General features: G+C 34.6%; 1 long non-coding RNA gene and 1 pseudogene across 1 annotated transcript; one reads left to right on the forward strand and one right to left on the reverse strand.

Moving 5' to 3' along the window:
* Window positions 1-261: 261 nt before the first annotated feature.
* LOC144850287 (uncharacterized) lies at window positions 262-1,251 on the reverse strand. The gene is made up of 3 exons (XR_013614066.1): window positions 1,207-1,251; window positions 729-885; window positions 262-307 (listed from the first exon to the last, which is right to left on the reverse strand). It is a non-coding gene; the product is annotated as an uncharacterized LOC144850287 (long non-coding RNA).
* Window positions 1,252-12,168: 10,917 nt separating this feature from the next.
* On the forward strand, window positions 12,169-14,800 carry LOC144850391 (uncharacterized; annotated as a pseudogene).
* The last annotated feature ends 9,469 nt before the right edge of the window (window positions 14,801-24,269 follow it).

A 24,269-nucleotide genomic window follows, 5' to 3' on the forward strand; every position in this document is an offset into this window, starting at 1 on the left:
CAACAATGATAATAAACCTCTATGTTTGGCAAAATACTGTAAACATTTTCAAGCATCAGGATTAATTAATGCAACCAATTAAAACTCTCCAAAACCTTACTGTAAAAAAAACCCCCAAAATAACCGATCAGTCATACCACAAAACAAATAACACAACCCATGCTCATAACTTCACAACAACTCAAGAGATATGTAAAGAGATTTGAAAGAAAGAGTCATAGACAGGTTTCGCCATCCACCTACCATAAGAAAAACACACTCCTCTCCCCTACAAACTTACCGCCATTGAGCTACACCAAAACAATTCCTGAAAAAAAAAAAGGAGAAACATAGTAAATATAGGCTGTGAACTATTTTGAATAGCTTTAGGCTGTAAACTATTTTTAATAGCTTTATTAATATATTTAAATTAATTTTTGGTGATAGTACATCTCGTATTGCAATCATATTATTTAAATGGCTTTTTTTTAAATCAATTATATCTTGAAGATAGTGGTGGCAAGAAAACCATTAGCAAATAATTTTAAAAACCATGCTGTATTATCTTTACAACAGTTTGGAAACAAAAACTAAACTAATTATAATTTCATACTTAATCATAACTATTAAGCAACGGTTAGAGGCGTATCCAGGAATGGACGCGCACTCCTCCCAAAGTATGATTTGCTATAAAAAAAAAACTGATGTTAGTTAGAACAATGAAGGATGTGGTTTAAACGACTGCTTACCTTACACTTAATAGGGCATGACCATTCCAGGGAGGATTACATCCTCGTCTGGAATGATGCCCGACGAAATATGGATTACGTTTAAGTTGGAGTTGTAATCACGTTCAAAATCACCGGGCAAGTCATCCGGTTCTTTGGGCTCATCTTCGAAGGAGGGCTGTAAAACAAATTAAAATTATCTAATAATTTTCTTTTTTTTAAAAGTACTCTTGATATAAAGTACTCTAGTGTATTAATTTTTTTTTTTATAGAAATTATAATAAAATGAATGTTAAAATCTATTATACATAGCCATAATACATTTGTATAGAAAAAAAAACAATTTCACCAAAACCAACCATCCTATATGTAATATAATATTATATGTATTTATAATTACAACCAAAGTTATACACCTATGTCCATATTGTACTTTTTTTTTCTTTTACATTCAACCAAATCCACCACAAACAAACACCACAAAAGACAAGATACTTACAGATGCACTACCGGATGACCTTCCGGATCGGCGTCTTAGTCTGAGAAACATCTTCCTTAAGTTGAAACGTTCTTTAAGGACGTCAATCCAGCTTTTCTCAGTGGGCACATCGGGAAAAGCAGCCTTAGTTTCTGGTGGAAATTCACACTTTTCGATCGAACCACTTGGGGAATCCCGATCTACCACTGGGGCGGCACTTGGTTCAACTTCGCTGGTAGGAGGTTCGGGTGTGGTGGGTTGTGCTGGAGAGGTTCTATCTAAAAATTAATGATAAAATAATATTATTCATTTCTAATTATAACTATTATTTTTTGAAAATAATTTTTTGCCCAGTATGTATGCTCTTTTAAATTAGGTCAATGCTGTTGTGTTATAAATTGATTGATTTCTATTTTTTAAATTTTGGATTGTTTTTTCAAGTATCCTTTGTTTAATTTTATTTATTTTGTCTTTTATTTATACATTTGAATATTTTTAATTTTATTTTTCATTAATTTTGATTAATTTAAAGAAATTAATTTAATTGTGTATTCCATTATGTGTATTACACACAACATGTTATTTTGCTCAGTTTCTTAGTAGCTTATTAACTTATTATTTACTGTTATCGTTAGCTTAATTGTGTTATAATATACTTTTTACTTGAATATTTTGTTTATTATACTATGATGGGTAAATCATTGTTGAGTTAGCTTTTTGCATTATACCTTTCTCCTCAACTTGTATACTCTCAACACTTCCAACAGTGGATACAACGTATGTTGTGGTTGAGAAAGTGGGCGAAGGGCGCCCACTTGGATCCACTGTGGGAGTGTTGAAAGTTGGTTTGATGGTAGGTTCCTCTTTGTCATCAATAGGCTATAAATAAATCAATCAGTCAATTGTTACAATATCATAATACAAAATTACTATTCTACTTACTTACTAATTACTACTAACCCTTTTTATTATCTGTCTGTAATTACCTCCGCCAGAATGGCGAGAGGTTATGTAGTCGATTGAGTGTGTTTCTATATTTTTTCATTAGTTAGCAGGATTACTCATAAAGTTATTGCCAGACCTTTACCAAATTGAAACCACAGATATGTGGTCATGAATAATAAATAATAATAATTAATAATAATTACAAAATAGTAATAAAAATAAAAAAAGAACCATAGATCTCAACGGTGAGAGGCTGGATACATAACCACACAAAACTCACAAAGCTACTCTCTCTAATTCTTCTCCTCCGCCTACTCCTTATCCACGAAAGGAATACATGCTGGTTTTCTGATAATGTGGGGTCATCAGCGGTCGCTGCTGATGTAGCAGCAGCAGCATCAGCGGCGGCAGCATTAGCTGCGGCAGCCGGTCCAATGGTATCTAATACCTAAACAGCAATAAAAACTATTAGTATTGCAATCATTTCTTAACATCACATTTTGTTGTTTTAATAAAATTATAATTTATCTTTATAAAATGTAAACAGGTCTTTCGATAGACAGAAAAATTAAATTACGATCATTGACATTTTACAATAATTTTAGTCAGTGCAAAGTTATATTTTTATCTCAAACAAATATATCCATGCAAGTTGAAACCCCTCAAATAATACTAAATTGAAAGATTGTCCCCCGAAAAAATTTGTTTTTATACAATTGTTTGTCATATAATGGTTATTCACTTTTCACTAATTTTAATTTTTTATGTTTTGGGGACATCTTTAAAGTCTTTTTGTGACTTTTTGTGAAACCAAATAATTCTGGTCATTATTCTGGAGGTTTATTACCTCCGCCAAGGAGGTTATATTTTCACCCCTGTATGTTTGTGTTTATACTATTATGTTTTAATTGATAGTAACTTTTTCAAAAAAATAATAACACAAACAATAAAACAAACTATGAAAAATTTTGATGAATCACAAATTATTAAAAAAAATCAACATTAAGTATTTCAAATGTTATTGTTAAATGTTAGTTATTATTAGTAACATTAACAATCATTTAAAGCAAATCAGTCAATAATTGAAAACTTTAATAACAACAAATATATAATATATATTATTTAATATTACAGTTAATAACAATAACAAAAATAATTTAATAACACATTTTAAATAAAAAGAAATGTATTATCTTTATTTGAATTGTTTAAAAAATAAATTTTAAAATTGATTAAAATTAAAATTACATGTAATTCTTAAATTTTTCAGTTATTAATTTAATTAATATTTAATAACCCCTAATGATTGGAAAATTTAATCAATACATTATTATATAGGGCTAGTATAAAATAACAATGATCTATAGTAAAATTTTAATTTCCATTTCTTGAGGAAAGTTAAATAAAAACATAATATAAATTAAAATAATTTTAAATAAATCAAAATAGGTATAGGCCTATAAGTATTACAATTTTAAATTATGAATATGAGCTATAAAATTATTTTAAATTAAGTAATTATTTTTTGAAATAAAGTTCAAGTTCATATTTAATTAATAGAATATAAAATATTCATATTTGAAATAATAATATCTAATAACATTAACTAGAAAATAAAATTATAAAATATTAAATTAAATCATTGTATTAATAAATCATTTAAATTGTTACAAAGTTTTATAAAAACGGAAAATACAGAAATACAAATATATTAAATGAGGATACAAACAAATAAACACACAGTGACATAAAATTATTCACATATTTTATTTACCAATAATTCTGCTTATCCCTTGGATAAAAAGTAGGCATCTAAAGAAAGGCTGATTATTAAATACAAGAATACATTAGCACAGAAAACTAATTAACTAACTATGTAGGTAGACTAGGCCTATTCTATTCAATTCAAAGTGACATTTATTTACTTCAAAAAAGAGATAAAAACCGATAACATAAAAAAAAGCAGAATGCTTGTGGAAGACAAGAAGTATAGACAAATAATAAGATTATATTAAACAGACAGATAAAAATAAAATTTAAAAAAATATCATTTAAAAATTAATAATATTTATAGGCCCCTAATAGCCTAGGCCTACTATATAATAATAATTAAAATATACTTTTTAAGTCTGAAAGAAAGCTTTTCTTAGATACCTAAAACTAATAATAGGCCATACACACTGTTGTTGGATTGGATTGGTAATTCTTAGAGAGCACCTAGACTAGCTAGGCCTAGCCAATTATTTTTTATTTGATAAAAAGAAATAAAACAATTTATATTATACATTATTACTAGGCTAGAGGCCTAGCTAGGCCTAGCTAGTTAGGCCTGGCATAGCCGTAGGGACTAATTAAAATTTCTCTTTCTCTAATAATTAAATGCCCAAAGTTAGCCTGGCTAGGCCTATATACTTGGATGTGTATTTTTGATGCGCTAGCTAGCTCTCCTTGAACGTACCTTTTTTCGATCCTCCTCACGAGACGTGCGTGCGCGCAAACACACACACCAAAGGTATACGTACGTACAAACGCTCGTTTTTCCAGCAGGCCTAGTCTCCTGCTTGCTACTAACTAACTATCCTAGTCTAGCCCTAGGCTCCTAGCTAAAATTGAATAAGATCAAACTTTACCTGGACTCTTGAGGAATTGGTTTTGCAACAGCATAGAGTAGATAACATTTTTATTTTAGTACGATTTATGTTAAAGAAACCGTATGTAACTTTGTATTTTATTATTTTTGTAGTACGCGTACGTAGTTAATGGTTACCATGCGCACAACTGTGAGACTATTAATTGCATATGCGCACATACCAAATCATGATGGTGTAGCCTCATATTATTATACACACTAAAAACAGGCTCTCCTCCGCAGATGCTGGCCGGCCTTGTGTGTTTCTTCCATCCTCGCGCGCACCAGCAGCAAGGCTCAATTTAGCAGGCGCGCTTAGCTAGGAGGAGGAGGAGAGGCCAAGCAAACTGTCCAATTTTTGCATTAATTCATTGTTTATTTAAAATTGTACTTCCCAATTTGTATAGTGTTATAAAACTTTACCTCGATTCTTGAGGTATTGTTCTTACAACAGCATAGAAAAGATAACATTTGTTTTAGGTTTTCTGAACGATTACGATACAAAAGAAATGAATGTAACAACTTTGCATTATAGGTTATGTACGCGTACGTAGTAATGGTAACCATGCGCACATATTGTGAGCCTATTTGCACATGCGCGCGGCACAAACGAATCATGATGGTGTAGCCTAGAATTTTGGAAAGCACCATGTTTCTTTGATTCTCATGCGCCGCGCACCTTCTAACGCTCGATTCAGCATGCGGCGCGGCCTAGGCTAGAAGCCCTAGAAAAATGTCAACTTTTCCAAGTTTTTTATTGATTTTTTCAAATTGTCTAACCCCCATACAAACAATTTTATAGTTATTAAACTTTACCTGGACTGTAGAAGTATTGTTTCCGCAACAGCAAAGTAAAGAAGGCATTTTAATTTTAGGTTTTCCGAGTATGCGATGAATGAACAAGTATGTATACTATATGTACGTACGTAGTTATGGTAACCACACGCACATCAATGTGATAGCATCTTTTGCACATGCGCAAAACATAGATGATGTAACCATTGTTGTTTGCGCATGCTCATATGTGACGTTGTATTAAGTATTCTGATAAAATTCAATCTAAAGTACTTTATCTATTTTATCACAAAACAACAATAAATAAAAAATGATAATACTCATTTTTAGTCGCGTGGACGCGACTCTATAGTTCACTATGTCGGTCGGTTGGTCGGTCGGTCTGTCTGTCGGTCTGTCTGTCGGTCCGGTATCACTATGCATTGTAGCACGCGACTTAATGGCTGTTGGCCTTGTTATATAGAGCTTTGCACAAAGGTTCTAAGCGCTTCACATTATTACCCCGGTCATTTTTTGGATCAAACATGCCGGACACATACTACCATAAAAAATGCAGCTAGTAAAATCAGCGCAATTGTGTTTTGACTTTACCATGTACCCATTTGTGCCCCTGGGTGGAGAGAGGCAAACCAACATGTCTTAGAGGGATGATCCTTGTCCACCGTAACATCGTCCATGACATTGCGCCACGCACCCTTCTCCGCGGCTTTTTGAAATTACTACTTTTAAGCAAAAAAATCGTTTTCTTATAGTTACAACATGAGAAAGATAACGATACATATCTGTCCATGGAGGTATAAAATTAGATACCTCCATGATCTGTCTATTAATCAAATTGTATTTAATATGATATTTATCAAAGACAGCATAAATGGTTATTGTATAGTTCTAAAATGAAAACTTTTCAATTTCGTTTGTTTTATGCAAGATACATATTTATCTATTTATCGATGATCGTTACATGGGCCTTTTATACAGATTCAATTTACTATAAAATGGCATAAATTCAAATAAGCCTACATTTGCTTAAATTTTAAAATGGATATAAAATAAATCAAAAAGATAAATACAGAGCTATAGACTATAAAAATATTTCCTGGCCACAACGAGAATATGAATCAAGTTGAGTCAATCAATCAATGAATCAATCAATTCAAATAATATTTACCAAAAGTTAGCCAGCTTTATATATAAAATAAATAGAATAGTAAAATATGTTTCGTTTTATATATTAATGTGAACATTGACTGATTTATTTTTTCAGCAAATGTATATACTGCCATATTATAATATAGACTTGTTTAATAAATAAAAACAAAATAAACGATTTAAAATGATATGTGTACCATTCTTTGCGTTGAGTCAAACTACTTATAAAATGCAGTCAACACAACAGCACCATCAAAATAGTAATTCAATACGAATGGAAATATCGGCATGCAGATTTTATTTAAAAAAAACACAAACAAATCAAAGCAGTAATTGAATAAAAAGAAAGTATTTCTTTGTAATGACGCTTTGATTTCATTCATTATAGAAACAATACATCACATGATAAATGGTCATTGACTTTGAGGCGCATTGATTTAATGCATAGGCTTATAATAAAAGAAAAAACACATAAGACAAAGCATAATGTTCGGTTGCTTTTCGTAAACCAAAAAGTCGGATGATGCGTAAATCATAATTTTTTGTCAATACTAAAAAATGTCCTTTGTGAAAGCAACACAAAAGTTGAGCAAATAATAATTGTCTCCTCTGTACAAAATAGGGATGCAAGTACGTACATGCTCACTTTTAATCTTATTTATCTTTGACTGCAACAAAAATGAACGTCTGTATCCAGTGTAGAGAACCTGTTAATCATCGCCAGGAGGCTGTTTTTTTTTTTGCGAGGAGTGCCAATGATGGCAACATCGAACTTGCGGTACTGGAATAACACGTGCTGCCTATCTTGCTGGTATCCACGACGGCTACATTGATTATTTATTTTGTTTTATTTAATTTAATCAGTTAGTTAATTTGTAACTTAAAATTAAAATTGAAACTGAAATAATAGTTTAAAATAAAAATAAAATATAATCTTAACATTTTTGTAAATTGATTTAATTTTTGTTGATTATGAATTTTTATATAATTGTTGCTATTCAATAAAATAAAATATTTACTTAAAGTTGTTTATATTATAAGTATTTTTGTTTGTTGTCCATTAGGCTATGACTTGATACCACTATAACTACTAATCTATTAATCTGGAAAAAAAAAAGAAAAATTAATTGTTCAAAAGTTAATTAATGAATGTATTCATTTATTAATTTGTGTAGAAATAGTGCGTATGCATTACATTTCCGCAAACACATTACAGTATTACTTACAGTATTCACAACACTACAGTGTTACTTAAGCCCCTTTCTCACAGATGTGCCTGCAATATACCGGTACAGTGCTGGCGTCGTGCCGGTATCGTTACCTATGGAACGCCATCGCTGCCTCTGGCAGCAAACTTTAATTCTATTCGGCTCTTTTACCATTACGTTCGGCTCTTTTAGCATTCGGCGCATTTCTATTCGGCCCATTTACCATTACGTTCGGCTCTTTCAGCATTCGGCGCATTTCTATTTGGCCCATTTACCATTACGTTCGGCTCTTTCAGCATTCGTCTCTTTTTTATTCGGCCCATTTACCATTACGTTCGGCTCTTTCAGCATTCGTCTCTTTTTTATTCGGCCCATTTACCATTACGTTCGGCTCTTTTTGATTCGGCCCTTTTTTATTCGGCTCTTTCTGCATTACGTTGGGCTCTTTTTAATCGGCATTTTTTTATATGGCGCAATTAAAATCTAACCTTTGACATGGGGGCCGGAGGCAGCGATGGCGTTCCATAGTTACCGGCATATACCCATTCTCATCGGACTATCGTGCCGGAAATATAACCGGTATATACTGGCTTTCTGTGAGAAAGGAGTCGGACATATTCGGCCAATAAAAAGTCTCTGACAAAATAATTATTGAGGGCGTCCTTTATTGTTATTATTTTTGTCTAGCGATATATCGCGGCGAAAGTTAAGTTACAGATTATTATTATATTATTATTATTATTATTACCCTTTTTTAGTTTATCCTTGGCCTACTTTAGGCTAGAGGAGAATACTTTTGTTTATGTATAGTTGTTGCTAAAAAGAGTAAATAAACTCTCAAAGATAATATTTAGGTACAATACATTAATTATACTTAGCCTCTAGGCAACGTATAAACTGCACATCATATGCCCTATAACGGAAAATTGAAAATCAGACAATTAAGGAATTTATTTACAAAGACAACGAAATTGTCGGGTGGGTCTGAACGACGAACACCAACAAAACGTGCGATATGGCTATTGGAGAAAATGAAGTTCATGATACTTTTAGAGAAGATGCTGAAAACACTCCAGCGTCCCCAGTTCGTACACGGTGTCTGATCATTTCGGCCGCCAGTCATTTCGGCCGCTGGTTATGGAATTGCCAAATTCATGAAACGCCAAAAAGGACAAAATATGTATTGTTCATTTCGGCCGCCAGAATTGTAATTTTTCTTGAATATGTATGACACGCCATGTGTGTTAAAATGTTAATATTTTACTAAAGACTGTATTAAAGCCCAATCGTCGGTCTTCAATTCCAGAAACAGCAGCGATATTTATGGCGTGCACATTGCCATCACGAATATTAATGATATTTCTTTAATAAGAAGAGGTGATGCTGAAGTTTTTTTATGTGCCAGTCAAAAACACTTTTATTCGTATGTTTTACATTTATTATATTCATAAAGAAACACATTTTTACAAAGCACACACATCTTCGAGACCTGTAATATAAAAAATCAATATTCATTTTGACCAAAATATTCAGACGGTAATACCGTAATATAACTTTAAATCTACGGCAAAAACAAAATGTATTTAGCCCATTGCACAACTGATCTCTGGTTTAAATGACCATAGTTCTCTGTGGCGTTCCATAGACTTGCTAAAGTTATTTTTTTCACTGTAATACTGTACAGTTATTTCTGGCTATTTCAATTTGGTGCGCCATACCTGGCGGCCGAAATGATCATGCCATATTTTGTCCTTTTTGGAGTTTCATGAATTTGGTCGTTCCATAACCGGCGGCCGAAATGACTGGCTGCTATGTCTACATAAAGAAATTTATAATTTATAAGTGCTAGTAAAAGGACGCTAAAAATGTTTGTAATTGAAAAATTTGGATCCACTGTTCTCTGTTTAACAGCAATATGTTTGCAATCTATAGCTCCCATACAGCATGGATAGTTCCAAGATGTGTTGAAGTTACCTGCTACGTCCTTCCATTCAGCTTCAGTGTTTGAAAATATAGTAAATTGTTATGTTATTAACTTTTGTTCTTTTAGACACCTCACGACGACATACTTCTTGATGAAAGTATGAATGAAAAAGATGACGACATTGTAGGGGATGACGCTGGTGAAGGTGAACCTGAACTACCCACTAATAATATCGACAAAAGCCCCAACCAAGAAAAGAAAAATTCCCGTCGTAAACAAAGAAAAGATCGGGAAATGGAAATACTGGTGGGATTAGCCTCAGCGATTTCCATGCGAAAGAGTGAGAAGAAAGATAGTAGCATGGATGAGGTTGTTATGCTACATACAATAGCTCTTCACTACGTACATTAGATCCACAGACACGATATTTGGCACAACATCAAATAAACAAAATTTTGTTTCGTGTACAAACTGGCACAACACCACCCTACATGCCTCATTTTACCAGTGCTCAATTCATTCCTTAGACGATGTAATCAATGTTCAATAAATGTGTTGTTTTTAAACCTCATTCATGCTACAATTTTTTTTATGGTAACACTATAAACTTTTCGCATTTTCTTAATGCATTTGGTGACATTGTATTTGTTATAATAAGGAAAGTTTAAAAAAATGTATTTTTGAATAAAAATTAAAATGTATATATTGTGGTTCATTTAAATTTATTTTATAATATAAAATTTTGTATTTAATATTGCTATAATGAAATTTATAAAATCATTATATTAACCTTCAAATATACTGTATATCTTTCAAGAAAACCGAAAAAGATGAGACTACTATCTGTGTTCTCACTCTTTCAAGGCTAATCCCTCCAGTATTAGTCCTTGTATTATTGTTTATGGTAACAGTATAAACTTTTCTGATTTTCTCAATTCATTTGGTGACACTGTATTTGTTATTAATGAAAGTTAAAATGTTTTGTTGAACAAAAATGAAAATGTTTACATATACGATGTACAATAGTATGTGTTTCATTTAAATTTATATTATTTAACATTTTGTATGACATTTATAAAATCATTCTACCTCAAGACAATTGTCAGGGCTTCAGTCGTCTCATAAATAATATTTGACACTGTTCTTTCTCCAATTCTATACTGATATGAAAGGCTTTTGAAAGTTTCACCTAAAATCCCAATAAAACAATTAAAATTAACTTAAATTAAAGATATTGTCTTCCTGAATAATTAATAGGCCTATATATATATGTTTGATGATGATGTAGATTTGACAAGATAATAAGATATGCCGATATTTCAGACCATATTATGGCCTATCATTAATTATTTCACCATCTCCTACCAAAGTCAGGTAGGCTACTTTACGTACCTGAAGAGTTATTAATAGTCTCTCCTAGCATTAATAGATGGGCGCATATGCGTGTCTCGTTTACTTATCAACAGACTAACCATTGATAAAATGACATTAAACAGGTGTCTGTCCATACGATGGAAGGCCTCCAGTAAGGCTAGGCCTCGGCTAGTCTGCTGCTGCAAAATCAGCACTGTGGTCATGTTGCAAGTGTTGTCAAAACAATATAGATTATCTGATAAAAATCATAGAAAGTAGGAAACCTTTTGTCATTTTTCCCCTGACTGTATAGTTTTTCACGATTTTTTACATACGTATAATTCCCATTACTCTTCTTATTGCTACAAATGTAGCTTGAGCCCTTAGTTTATTTGATATATCTATCGATTGGTGAGATTTTGTGAGATTGTCTTTGCTAGGCCTAGGGTAGTGAAAGCAGTAGGTCATGGCTTCTAAAGTAAAGATCAAGGTGTCAGGCCTAAGCCTAGATCATGTAATGCAGGAGGCACAGTTGATAAAACGATAGTAGATATCGAAGGTGAAGATGAATGTGGTTCATGTGGTGGCCATTTTTTGTCAGGTGGTAAATCTGTTTCATGTAGTCTATGCAAGCTGTGGTTCCACATAGATTGTTAATACACAGGAGAATACCATTTCATGTTCGAGAGCTGAAGCGATTATTAGAACTTGACGTCATAGAGAAAATTGAAGGACCAACACCGTGGGTCAGTCCAATTGTTGAGGTACCGAAGAAAAATGGAGTTCGTGTATGCGTTGATATGCGTGAAGCGAACCAAGCTATCAAGAGAGAAAAACACCCAATACCAACGTTAGATGAAATTGTATCTGATTTGAATGGTGCATCAGTGTTTAGCACATTAGATTTGTCATCTGAATATCATCAATTTTCACTCCATCCTGAAAGCAGATATATTACAACGTTTAGCACACACTGGATCGTTATAGAACGATCGCTTGTATTACGCATGCGTAGAAAGGAAGAAACATTTGCATAATTAAAAAATGCTTTACGTTAGTTGCAGCAAGTCATACGATAGGCGAAAGGTCGTCACTAGAAGGGTGATAGACAGCTATAATGTATAGTAATTTTAGCTATAAAATGCAGTAAATGTATATGAATAAGGGAAGCTAAATATCCTGCCAAAGAAGTGAGTCTAATTATGTTAGTAGAGTTTTAAGTGTGATTTTATTAAGCCGAGCTAGTAGGCTAGCCTCGATCATACTTCATAAGCTACATCGCGAGTAGGCTCATACTGTGATTAACGCTTTGTTGTGCGTTGACGATTAGACATGCGGCGTTGCATGTATTAGGGAGCGATAATTATGTAAGTTAATTGTTTGATTGACGCTGAGGGCGTTTATAGTTTGTTGCATGATTCGCTAGAGTTGAGGGCGTACGTTAAAATTGTTATTATTGTTGTTCTGAATACATTTTGTATGGATTATTTCTGTTTACTTACAGATTGAATAAATACACAAAGCTTATAAAAAGCTTTATATACAATTAGCAGGAGTTGTTGTTTTCTTACGCATTGAGTTTCCCTGACGCACCAACAATTCAATTTCTTCGGGATGGCCGAGGAAAACGAACGACAACTAAAAAGACAAAGACGCAATGCCAAAGCTAAATTCACAAGGTTATCAAACGCAATGGGAACCCTGATAGAAAGGAATCGCCCAAAAAATGAAATAAACGAAGCCTTCTTAAAAATAAGTGAAGCATACGAATCTACACAAACGAAACACGATCAGCTGATGGATGTCATCGAAGATGATGAAGACTGTGAAAGGCAAGAGAAGTGGATGTTAGAATGCCAAGATAATTTCCTAGAACTTTCCATTCGAAATAAGGAATACCATCCTATTGGTGATGATGTTGACGAAGAACAAGAAGCTGATCAACAAGATGAGCAAAACGACCAGATCAGGAAGTATCAGAACAACAAGTTGGAGCTCAAGGAGCCGAAGAAAACCTAGAGGCAAATCAAGTAATAGTTGATGGCAAAGCTGATAGAGGTCAAGCGATCGATGGAAATAATGAAAATGTTGCTCAAGGTCAAATTGTTATAAAATTAGATGAAAATGATGCAGCCAATACTCAAATGATGCCAAGCAACCCATCCTCAAGAAAAAATTATTTATTTAAAATTGAAAGGCCAAAGCTACCTAAGTTTTCAGGGGATGTAAGAGACTACTACATCTTTCGTGCCGACTTCCGACAGTTTATAGAGTCAAGATATAGTAATAGAGAGGCAGTAACCATTCTGAGATCCAGTCTGCAAGGAAAACCACTGGAATTGATTAGAGGCTTAGGTGAAGATTACCGAGCAGCCTGGAGCTATCTGGATAATGTATATGGTGACCCAAGGTTTATAGCAGATGCAATTGCTCAAGATATAAACAAATTCAAGCCACTTAAGGAAGGTGAAGAGAGCAGATTTTGTGAATTAACACATTTAATAAACAGAAGTTATAACACATTAAAGGAAGCTGGCAGACCGAATGAACGGAATGGACAACAATCACGTGTTAGCCATGATAGAGCAGAAATTAAGCATTGAAGACAAAAAAGTTTGGTTTCGTCATCTAGATGATAAGGAAGCAACTTTAAACGAGCTGATCAACTGGATAATGGGAGAAATGAAATCACGAATGAGGGCTACTGCTCAAGTTAGATCCAACAGTAATACGAAAGTATCTCAAGTAAATCAAGTAGCCGCAACAAAAAGATACAAGTGCTGGATTTGCAGTTCGGACAGTCACTGGACGGATAAATGTAACAAGCTTAAAGAGAAAACACCGCAAGAAAGATTAAATGAGATGAAAGCTGGCAAGGCATGCTTTGGATGTCTAAAAAAAGGTCATGGCATGAGTGTCTGTAATAGAAGAAGACAGTGTTCACAAGTAGTGAAAGGGGCACAATGCAAGTATTTTCATCACCCTCTACTGCACACACCAGAAGGAAGCCAAGCAGTAACTACAACCTCTATAGGAAATTCATCAATATTGCCAGTATTAGTAGTAGAAATATTGGGTAGAAAAGACACACGCTGTCAAGCAAATGTGCTTTTGGATTCAGGCGCTCAAATCAGTTTAATAAGAAGTCCACTTGCAGAACAATTACATCTTAAAGGAAAGGAAGTGGTAACTACAATAAAGAAAGTAGGCGGAGAAGAAGAACAGTTGTTTACGAAGATATATGAAACCCGTATTCGACCAATGAGAAGCAAACAAGAGTTTATTATTAAGGCTATTGGTATTCCGTCTATAAGTGACGACGTGGCTGATATAGCGAGACGTTTCAAAATTGATACCAAGGATATTTATTGAGGACATGGTGATGTAGATTTGTTAATTGGAATTAACCACCCAAACATACACATTGGTGAAACTAGAGAGGCAGGCAACCTAATTGCTCGACACTGATCACCATTAGGCTGGGTGATTTTTGGGGCAGTGACAGAAGGTCGACCGTCAAACAATGTATTACATGTAAAGTTTTCACAACCAGTTTACTTAAGAATCCTGAGCATGCAAAAGCTTATAAGAACCAAATCAAAGAGATGGTAGACATGAAATTCGCTAGAAAGTTATCAGACAAAGAGTTATCATCATACGACGGTCCGGTACATTACATCTCTCATCACGGAGTGTTGCGCCCAGATAATAAAAGTACGCCACTTCGAATCACTCTGACTTATAGGTCTGCATCTAACTTAAAAAAGCACTGAGGCCAAGCATTGAGTAGATCAGAGGCTGTCAAATATTTCATTCAACATATCCCAGTAAGTATTACATGCACAATTAATTTCCTAATACAGGAGTATCAAAACTCATTGCTTTAAGACACATTCAAATGGGAAAATAATACTTAAGGCTAATAATAATAAATAACATTTATAAAGCGCAAGAGACAAAGGTTTCAAAGCGCTGTGTTTTCCAAGATCTGTGCAAGTAGTAGCGTATGATTATGCTTCTCTGAAGAGATGAGTTTTGAGTTTAGTTTTAAATGTGATTACAGATTTTGATGAGCGTATTTCGAGGGGTAGAGTGTTCCAGAGTTTTGGGGCTGCGACAGCGAAAGCACGATCACCGTAAAACCGAGTTCTGGAACGGGGTCCAGGTTTTAGAAGAAGTCTGCAGGATGAACGAAGCGAAGAGTTGGTTGACGGAGTAATGATGTCACATATGTAGGCTGGAGCACATCCGTTGATGGCCTTATATGTCAGCAACAGGATTTTAAAACGAATGCGCTGAACTACAGGCAACCAGTGTAAGTCACGAAAAACGGGAGAAATATGTTCATGTCGTTTAGTGCCAGTGATAAGTCTTGCGGCGGAATTTTGGATTCGTTGAAGAGGAGACAGATAAGAAGTTGGTAGGCCGTACAGAAGCGAGTTATGACAGTCCAGACGGGATGAAACAAAAGCATGAACAAGACGTTCAGTTGATGTTTTGTCAAGGTACTTACGAATCTGGCCGATCTGGTAAATTCCAAAGGAAGCACCACGACAAACATTACGAATGTGTTCTTTTAAACCGAGGCTGTTGTCTAGTTGGACGCCAAGATTTCTGGCTGAGCTGGAGGTAGAGACACAAGTATCTCCGATATGGACCAAAGGAAATGATGATGCCTCACGGAACTTTGAATGAAAATGGATCATTTCAGTCTTGGAGTCGTTGAACATGAGTTTATTTTGAATGGCCCATGAGCGAACATCTGCGATGCATGATTCAAGGCTGTTAACAGATTCAGAATGATGTGTAGGTTTCATGATTAAATATAGTTGAGTGTCATCTGCATAGATCATATGACGAACTTCCGGGTGGGAATCAATGATGTTGCTGAGTGGTCCAGTGTATAAGATGAAATCAAGTGGACCTTTTATGGATCCCTGCGGTACACCCCAGGGTAGAGCGAACTCATCAGACATCGAATCACCCACAATGATTGCTTGTCTACGATTCTCAAAATATGAAATAAACCATTTCAATGCGGTTCCACTTATGCCGTATCTTTTCTGAAGACGTTGAAATAATAAATCATGATTGATAGTGTCAAATGCGGCGGAGTAGTCGAGTAGAATAAGTACCGCTTCATTACCTTTGTCTAAAGCAAGTAGTAGATCGTTTGTAACACGTAATAAAGCGGTTTCAGTTGAGTGGAAGCGGCGGTAGGCTGATTGGACTTTTGAAAACAGGAAATGTTCATCCATATATGCTTTTATCTGAGCAGTTGCAATTCTTTCCAAGACTTTGAAAAGGAAGGGAAGATTTGCTATTGGTCTATAATTTTGTAGGACGTTGGAGTCGAGATTTTGCTTTTTCAACAGTGGCATAACGATGACAGCGACATGTTGACGATTTTAGTGATATGCGGTAGTAGAGCGTCAATGCAGTTTTTTAGTAACCATGTTGGAATTGGGTCAAGTCTACTGGACTTAGATGCGCTTTCAGCGATGACTTTGCGTACCGTATCTTCTGATGTTTGCTCGAATTCAGCGAAACTACTATTACATGAATCGTCGACGTTGACAGTTATTAGTGGAGTGTTTATGGAGTTAAGTTTCTTGCAAATCTTCAGAATCTTTTCATTAAAGAAACAGCCAAACTGGTTTGCGAGATCCATTGAAGATGTGTGTTTTGGCAGAACAGGCGAAGAATCGACCGAGTACAGTTTACTTATGATGCGGAAAAGGTTCTTGTCATCCGCATTAGCGATTTCATTGCGATGATAATTGCATTTTGCTAGATCTAGCATATCTTTATATGCTTTGCATTCCAACTTTGTTAATTAATACTTTGTTAAAGACAAAGCGGTACAAAACAGACAGCCCTATTTATTGGCTATCGGACCACCAGCACGCCCAAACTAGTACTTTCTCATCTTAGACCAGCGTTTTCGAGATATAAGGGGTAAAAGTTCAAAATTGACCTATTACAATAATGTTTTATGTATATGTATCTATATATAAATTATGGTTAATTCCGACATAGGCGAGCACAATGGAAAAACTTCGGTATAAATCTCCGCCTTGGAAACCTACCTTATCTATCTTAGATGTACTGTGAAACGTAGATTTGATAACATTAGTTTTCAGTACTACGCTATTGTTCCATTTTTGTCTTTTACAATGACAAAATTTAGCGTTACCTATCGAAATTTGTGGATATCACAGGGTTATTTTAACACACTCGCGCTGTTGTTCAACTGGCTTCCGGGTCCGTCACTTCCGGCAAAATGGCCATTGGTGGCGACATTCAATATTAAATACAAATATTTTAGTGGTTCAACGTATCGTGAACTACTGCAATTAATTTGTTTTAGATATTCCACTATTCAATTATTATATTGATTAAAGGCATTTACTTTACGTGAACTACAATTTGTTTTAGTAATTTAACTATTATTGAAGGCCTTTACTTTTACGTGAACTACAATGTGATTTTAGTGATTCAACTGAATCGTGAACTACAATTTATTTGTTTTAGATATTCAACTAATCAATTATAAAGGCCTTTACTTTACGTGAAATACAATTTGTTTTAGTAATTGGACTAATTATTTATTTATTAATCATTTTATCAAATTTAGACGGGATTCCATGTTACTATAGGAGGCTAATTGAACTAATTATTTATGCTATCTATTAATCATTTAATCAAATTTAGGTGCGATTCAATGTTACTATATAGTCGGGTCAAAATATAAAAATATAGGGCCTAACCCCAAAAAAATTGCAAGAAAATGTTTTTTGATGAATTACAATAAAATATGGTCTCAAAAAACATATATCAAAAGTTTACCAAAATCGGACTACCGCAAAGGTTCAAAATTTGACGTTAAAAAAGATGGCCGCCAATTTTTAAAAATCGGTAACCGCTTGTAGTAGACAGCTGTATTTGGTGTCAAATTGTTCAAAATATATATGTTTATATTTACACTTTTTGAACATTTTGTTGAAACATGACCGGAAATTCCAGTTTGTGACCTTTGACATATATGGCATGACGTTTATATATCTACGTAACCGCAAATCACAGAGTCTTGATATTGGTGTCAAAATGTTCAGAAGATACATATTTATATTTATCCTTTTTAAACATTTTGTTGAAACATGACCGGAAATTCCATTTTGTGACCTTTGACCCATATATGGCATAAAAAAATGTTCATATCTACGTAACTAAAAATCATAGAACCTTGATATTGGTGTCAAAATGTTCAGAACATACATATTTATATTTACTGTTTTTGAACATTTTGTTGAAAAATAACCGAAAACATAAGGTTTTGACCTTTGACACGATGTCTATGCAGAGCCTGTAATATACATACAGGATCTGGAAGAATTGCATGTGAAAATGGATTAAAGGAAAGGCAAATGGCAGTGAAAACAATCAAATGCAAACAATGGTAAAGGATCTTGATTGTGTAACTATACAGTTTGAAAATAATGTAAAAATAATAGATTCAAGAAAATATCATGATACACACCAAGAAATGTCAACAAAAGGAAGAATTAAAACCATCATAGCACATTGGCCTCTGATATGATATCAATCAGTTAAAAGCTGAACAGTTACAGATTAAATCAAACTAATTGGAAGCAATAACAAGGGAGAAGTGAAACAATGCAAACTAGAACGTTTACAAGGATTAAAGGAAGGAGGTTAAAGAAGGAGAAAGTTGTAAGAGCTGTGGTGCAATAATGAAAACAAAATATAATGGAATTCTTCTTGAACATGCCTCAAATCTTGAGCAAGCAAACTTGAAGAATTGACGAAGAAGTGAAAAAACAGAGTGATGATGAAGACGTAATATGAACGTGGACACTACAATGATAAAATAGTTAAATTATAGATTTATTAAACAAGAACAACAAAGTATAATGTTGGAGCTAGAAATGCTATAGACTACATGTGTTTCACAACTTGGATCTTGGAGGCAGATCCGTTATCAAAAATACACATGGATTAGTTGTCATCCTCGCAAGAACTGCTTGACAAATCCAATCATACATTACATCTAGATGGAACGTCTAAAAGAGGAGAAAACTATGGCACAGTTGGAATTGTCACGATTCGAACATCTACCAAAAGTTATGCGAAACTGGGAACAATGATGGCAAATCAACAGATGAATTAATTATCAAATTTGAAAGTAATCATTCACCACAACCATTATACAGGCTCTGCTGAAGAATCTACACCGGATCCACTTTCTCTGCAAATAATTTCCAACAAAATCCAAATACTGTACAAACCAAAGATGACACAATTTAACTTCTCGCTACAAAATATGGCAACAAGAATCATAAAAACATCTGAACTCTCCATCGAAATGTAAATGTGCATCAAATATTCCCATTCCAGATTTTTTTGGAAAGTGTGTGGAGCATTTATACGAGGACGAAATTACAAAGGAGCAGAATCTGAGTGGTATGTCGAAACAAACAATTAAACTGAACGTCCACAAACCTGGCAGTTATTACAAATAAAGATTCCTCTATATTAATCTGTAATCAAGTTAGAAATAAATTAGGTATTTTATATTTAAGAATGTTTACAAAACACTACGTTTGAATCTTCAACACGCTGTGTGTCTAAGTGCGTAAAAGCTGATTACAGGCTCTGTATGAAAATATCATTCGCGTAAAACATGCCTCATATACAGGTATGTGAAAATATTTCATGCCATAAGTATCAAAGGTCAAAACCTTATGTTTTCGGTTATTTTTGTACAAAATGTTCAAAAACAGTAAATATAAATATGTATGTTCTGAACATTTTGACACCAATATCAAGGTTCTATGATTTTTAGTTACGTAGATATGAACATTTTTTTATGCCATATATGGGTCAAGGGTCACAAAATGGAATTTCCGGTCATGTTTCAACAAAATGTTTAAAAAGGATAAATATAAATATGTATCTTCTGAACATTTTGACACCAATATCAAGACTCTGTGATTTGCGGTTACGTAGATATATAAACGTCATGCCATATATGTCAAAGGTCACAAACTGGAATTTCCGGTCATGTTTCAACAAAATGTTCAAAAAGTGTAAATATAAACATATATATTTTGAACAATTTGACACCAAATACAGCTGTCTACTACAAGCGGTTACCGATTTTTAAAAATTGGCGGCCATCTTTTTTAACGTCAAATTTTGAACCTTTGCGGTAGTCCGATTTTGGTAAACTTTTGATATATGTTTTTTGAGACCATATTTTATTGTAATTCATCAAAAAACATTTTCTTGCAATTTTTTTGGGGTAATGAAACAGTTTGACCCGACTATATAGGAGGCCTGGTAGGCCTACCAGGGAAACACAGGGCCGTAACCAGGTTTGACGGCGGGGTGGATCGTTAAGTTCTTTAGTGGAACCCAGGGGCGGATCCAGGATATTGAAATAGGGGTGGAGTAGCTTTGCGAGCGAAGCGAGCAAACATTGGCTGGGGGCCAGGGGGCCGCCAAGGGCCCCCGGTCGGGGTCCAGGGGCCGAGGGCCCCTGGAAATTTTGACGTTCTAGCGCATTGTAAGTCGTTTAAAACGATTTACAAACATCTCATAATGTCATTTACCAAACACTCTAAAGCTCGCAAATTACGACATGTGGAACATGCAGCTGATACTTACCTAGGGTACCAAATGCAAGCTAACAACTTGCCTGTACTTTACGCCCCATACGCCCCCGCTAGATCCGCCACTGGAACCATACCCTCGATTTTTTTTTCTCTATAGGCCTATGGCCGCAAATCGCATTTCCGGCTATTCTCTTTTGTTTATGAACTATAAGTTGGTGTAATTACCAGCCCACAAATTTCAATTGCCGACCTTATATTGTCAGAGGACGGCATTCTCTTGCCGACCGAAATTAGGCTAGATCCCTCCTCCTTTCAAGCCTCCTAGCAACAACATGGTACATTAGGGATCGTATCATTGAGACTTTAACAGGCATATTCACCATCATGTGGTGTTTAGGTAAAAAACCATGGAATTAAGATGATCTCTGAATTCACTCAACCGTTGCATCTTGCACTTGCGTGTGAGCTGCATGCTTTCTCTATCAAGCAGCTGGCTGGGCACGTCACACGCACGCGGAGACCTGTGTAGGGGAATACCCTGTTATGTCAAGCAAACAACTATGCTGTGTGTACAGCTCGCTAGCTCCAGAACCACGATGTTCAGCAGTTATCAAATAGAACTTATCTTGTAAATTTTAGTGTTAGGTTTTTATATTTTTATATATATATTAATTAAATTTATTAATGCTTGACTAGGCCTGTAGTGAACAATCGTCGTGTTGTGTTAGTATGCCCAGCAGTATGCCCAAGCGGAACTCGCTGTTCAGCGGGGGGGATCGTACGATCCCCCCGATCCCCCCCTGGTTACGGGCCTGGAAACACCTTTACTGTTTATATTATCGATTATTTCTGTTGCTTGCTCTATTTATAATTATAAATGGTGTCTACTACAACCGATATATAAGTAGGCTACGAAAGTTGTTATTTGATCATTTTGTTCCAAAATTAACAAGATGCATCACAAAAAAAACATGCATTACTCATCAGTCATATGCATAGGTGTCACCCGGGCTTCAATTTCTCGAGGCATTGGTCATATGTTCGAGAACCATTCGGGTACACCCACTAGAGGGTGCGCTTGAGCGAAGCGAGCGAACCCTCTAGTTATAACAAATTTATTGAAGCACAATTTGGTCTTTTATTAAATTTTTATGATTATATTCAATCACCTTATGAAAAAAAATCCCTTTGTGATTAAGGGTCAAATGTCAATATTGACCAATAATAGAATGTAGCTATAAAACCAAATAAAAACTAATATTTAACAAAAATTTGATGTTTTCTCATCCTGTTAATTAATCATACGTAATGTAAAAGACCGAATACATCATTTCATCAGTTGAAATAAGGTCAATTTCATCAGTAGACATAAGGTCAAAGGTCAACATTTCAATATGCATATTAGAATAGTTACCAAATAAATGCAAAGTTGTCCAAACTATGATATCGATGGTTTTACATGTAATCAAATTATTTGATCAGTAAAGTTATGTATTTCAATATAATTTTAATCAATATTATTATAATACTGTAATTAAAATGGACCTGAAATGGATTTTCGATTTTTTTCATTTTAGAATGACGTTTTGGGGGCTATTAGGTGTTGCTAGAACGTATATTGTTACAAAATATAAATTCGCCCTTTTGGGGAAAGCCCCATTTGAAAATCAAAAAATTTCGCGGGTGACGTCACTTTGCGAATATATTCCTATCCCTCCAATGGACAATTTGCAGTTTTTTGGCTATAACTCTTGAAATCTTTGGAGTATTTTCTAAAAAATGCTTGTGCTTTTGCAGAAACATATTTAGAATTTTTTTATATAAAATTATTACCGTATAAACGGTTATTTATCAAGTAAATGACGATTTAAAATCTCCAAATCGACGGGTTTTTTCTGGCAATACCGACGTTAGCCTGGCAACGTTGTCCAGGATACAGCGCCGTGTGCATGATGCGTATCCATATTTTTCGGTTGTGTATTTTCAAAAATAGAATTTTGTATATCGTTCGTAATTTATACTGCTAAAATAAATGTGTTAGTTTCTTTAGTTTTTAGTTTAGCAGAATTAAATTAGTAATATGAGATGGTAATTTATTTGTCACGAATAAGGCAGTTCGAAAACGAATTTGATTCATATTTTACTTTGGCTTGACAATGAGCAGCAAGTTGTTGATATCGCTTTGGATGCACATGAAACGGAGCCTCGCATGGGTGGGTGGAGGATCGACTCCGGGCGCTGGGGCCTAGGCCTAGTAAAGGTTTGGGAGGTAGGCCTAGGCCTTCTAAATTCGGGTTTTAGTACAAAGTACATTTTAGGGCACTAAATTTCAACAACATTATATATTGAATAAATTAGTATTAGTGTCAGCGCTTCGCGTATCTTTCCTGGCCGTCGATCATTCACGGACTATCGGGCGGCATACACGCTCTCGATCATACCTCCATGCTCTCGATCGTCGTGTGTATATGTGACGTCGTGAATATAGATGCTCCCGACGGCCGTTGAAATAGAATATTGCAATGGCGTGAGTAATTTTCGCTAATTTACCAAGGTATCTTAAAATTTCGTTTTTTCTCAAAATACTATACATTTTGTTTTTATTTGTATGGGTTTGTGTTAATTTGATACATTTAAATAACATGTGTGAATTTCTTAAAAATCGAAAGTCCATTTCAGGTCCATTTTAATCAAATCAGACATAAAATGTTACCTTGACCTTGAATAATATAAACGGTTAAAGCACAACTTGTAAAACTTTTCAAAATTCATAAATAAAGGACGAAAAAAAGATTAAGGAATATATGGAGCTTACATACCTGTCATGATAATATATATTACCGATACACCGCCCTCTATGTCTAATAATGATACACAAATAAAAGTACACGGATGTAACCTGGCCAACTAGAAATGAACCACGTTGTTGTGTTTGCTTATCGTAAATTGCCTCCTACCCTTCCACCCATATGACATGGTGACAGCGACGGGATTATTTTTTGATCATTGACACATATAGAAAGACGGCGAGTATACAGAAAACAAGGCAGTTAGCAGCGCCAGCCAATTTTAACTTTTCCCAACCGGCGGCATGGCCCGAGTGGCGCCTCCGCTTTGAACGATATCGAACGGCTACAAAGCTACACAAGGAAGACGATATACAAGTTAGTACCTTAATATATGCGATGGGGATGGAGGCTGAAACCATTTTCAAATCTTTTACCTTCACCGAAGATGAGGACAAACAAAATTACATTAAAGTAAGAGATAAATTTAACGAACATTTCATCCCCAAAATAAACGTGATTCACGAGCGGACAAAATTCTTCCAACGACAGCAACATGAGGGAGAAACCATTGAAGAGTACGTGCATGAACTATAAGATGTGGCTGAAAAATGTGATTTTCAAAGCTCAGTGGTCAAAAGCGAAAACATCAGAGAT

Source organism: Antedon bifida, chromosome 8 (genome assembly GCF_963402885.1).
Source record: "Antedon bifida chromosome 8, ecAntBifi1.1, whole genome shotgun sequence".
In the NCBI taxonomy this organism is placed as follows: domain Eukaryota; kingdom Metazoa; phylum Echinodermata; class Crinoidea; order Comatulida; family Antedonidae; genus Antedon; species Antedon bifida.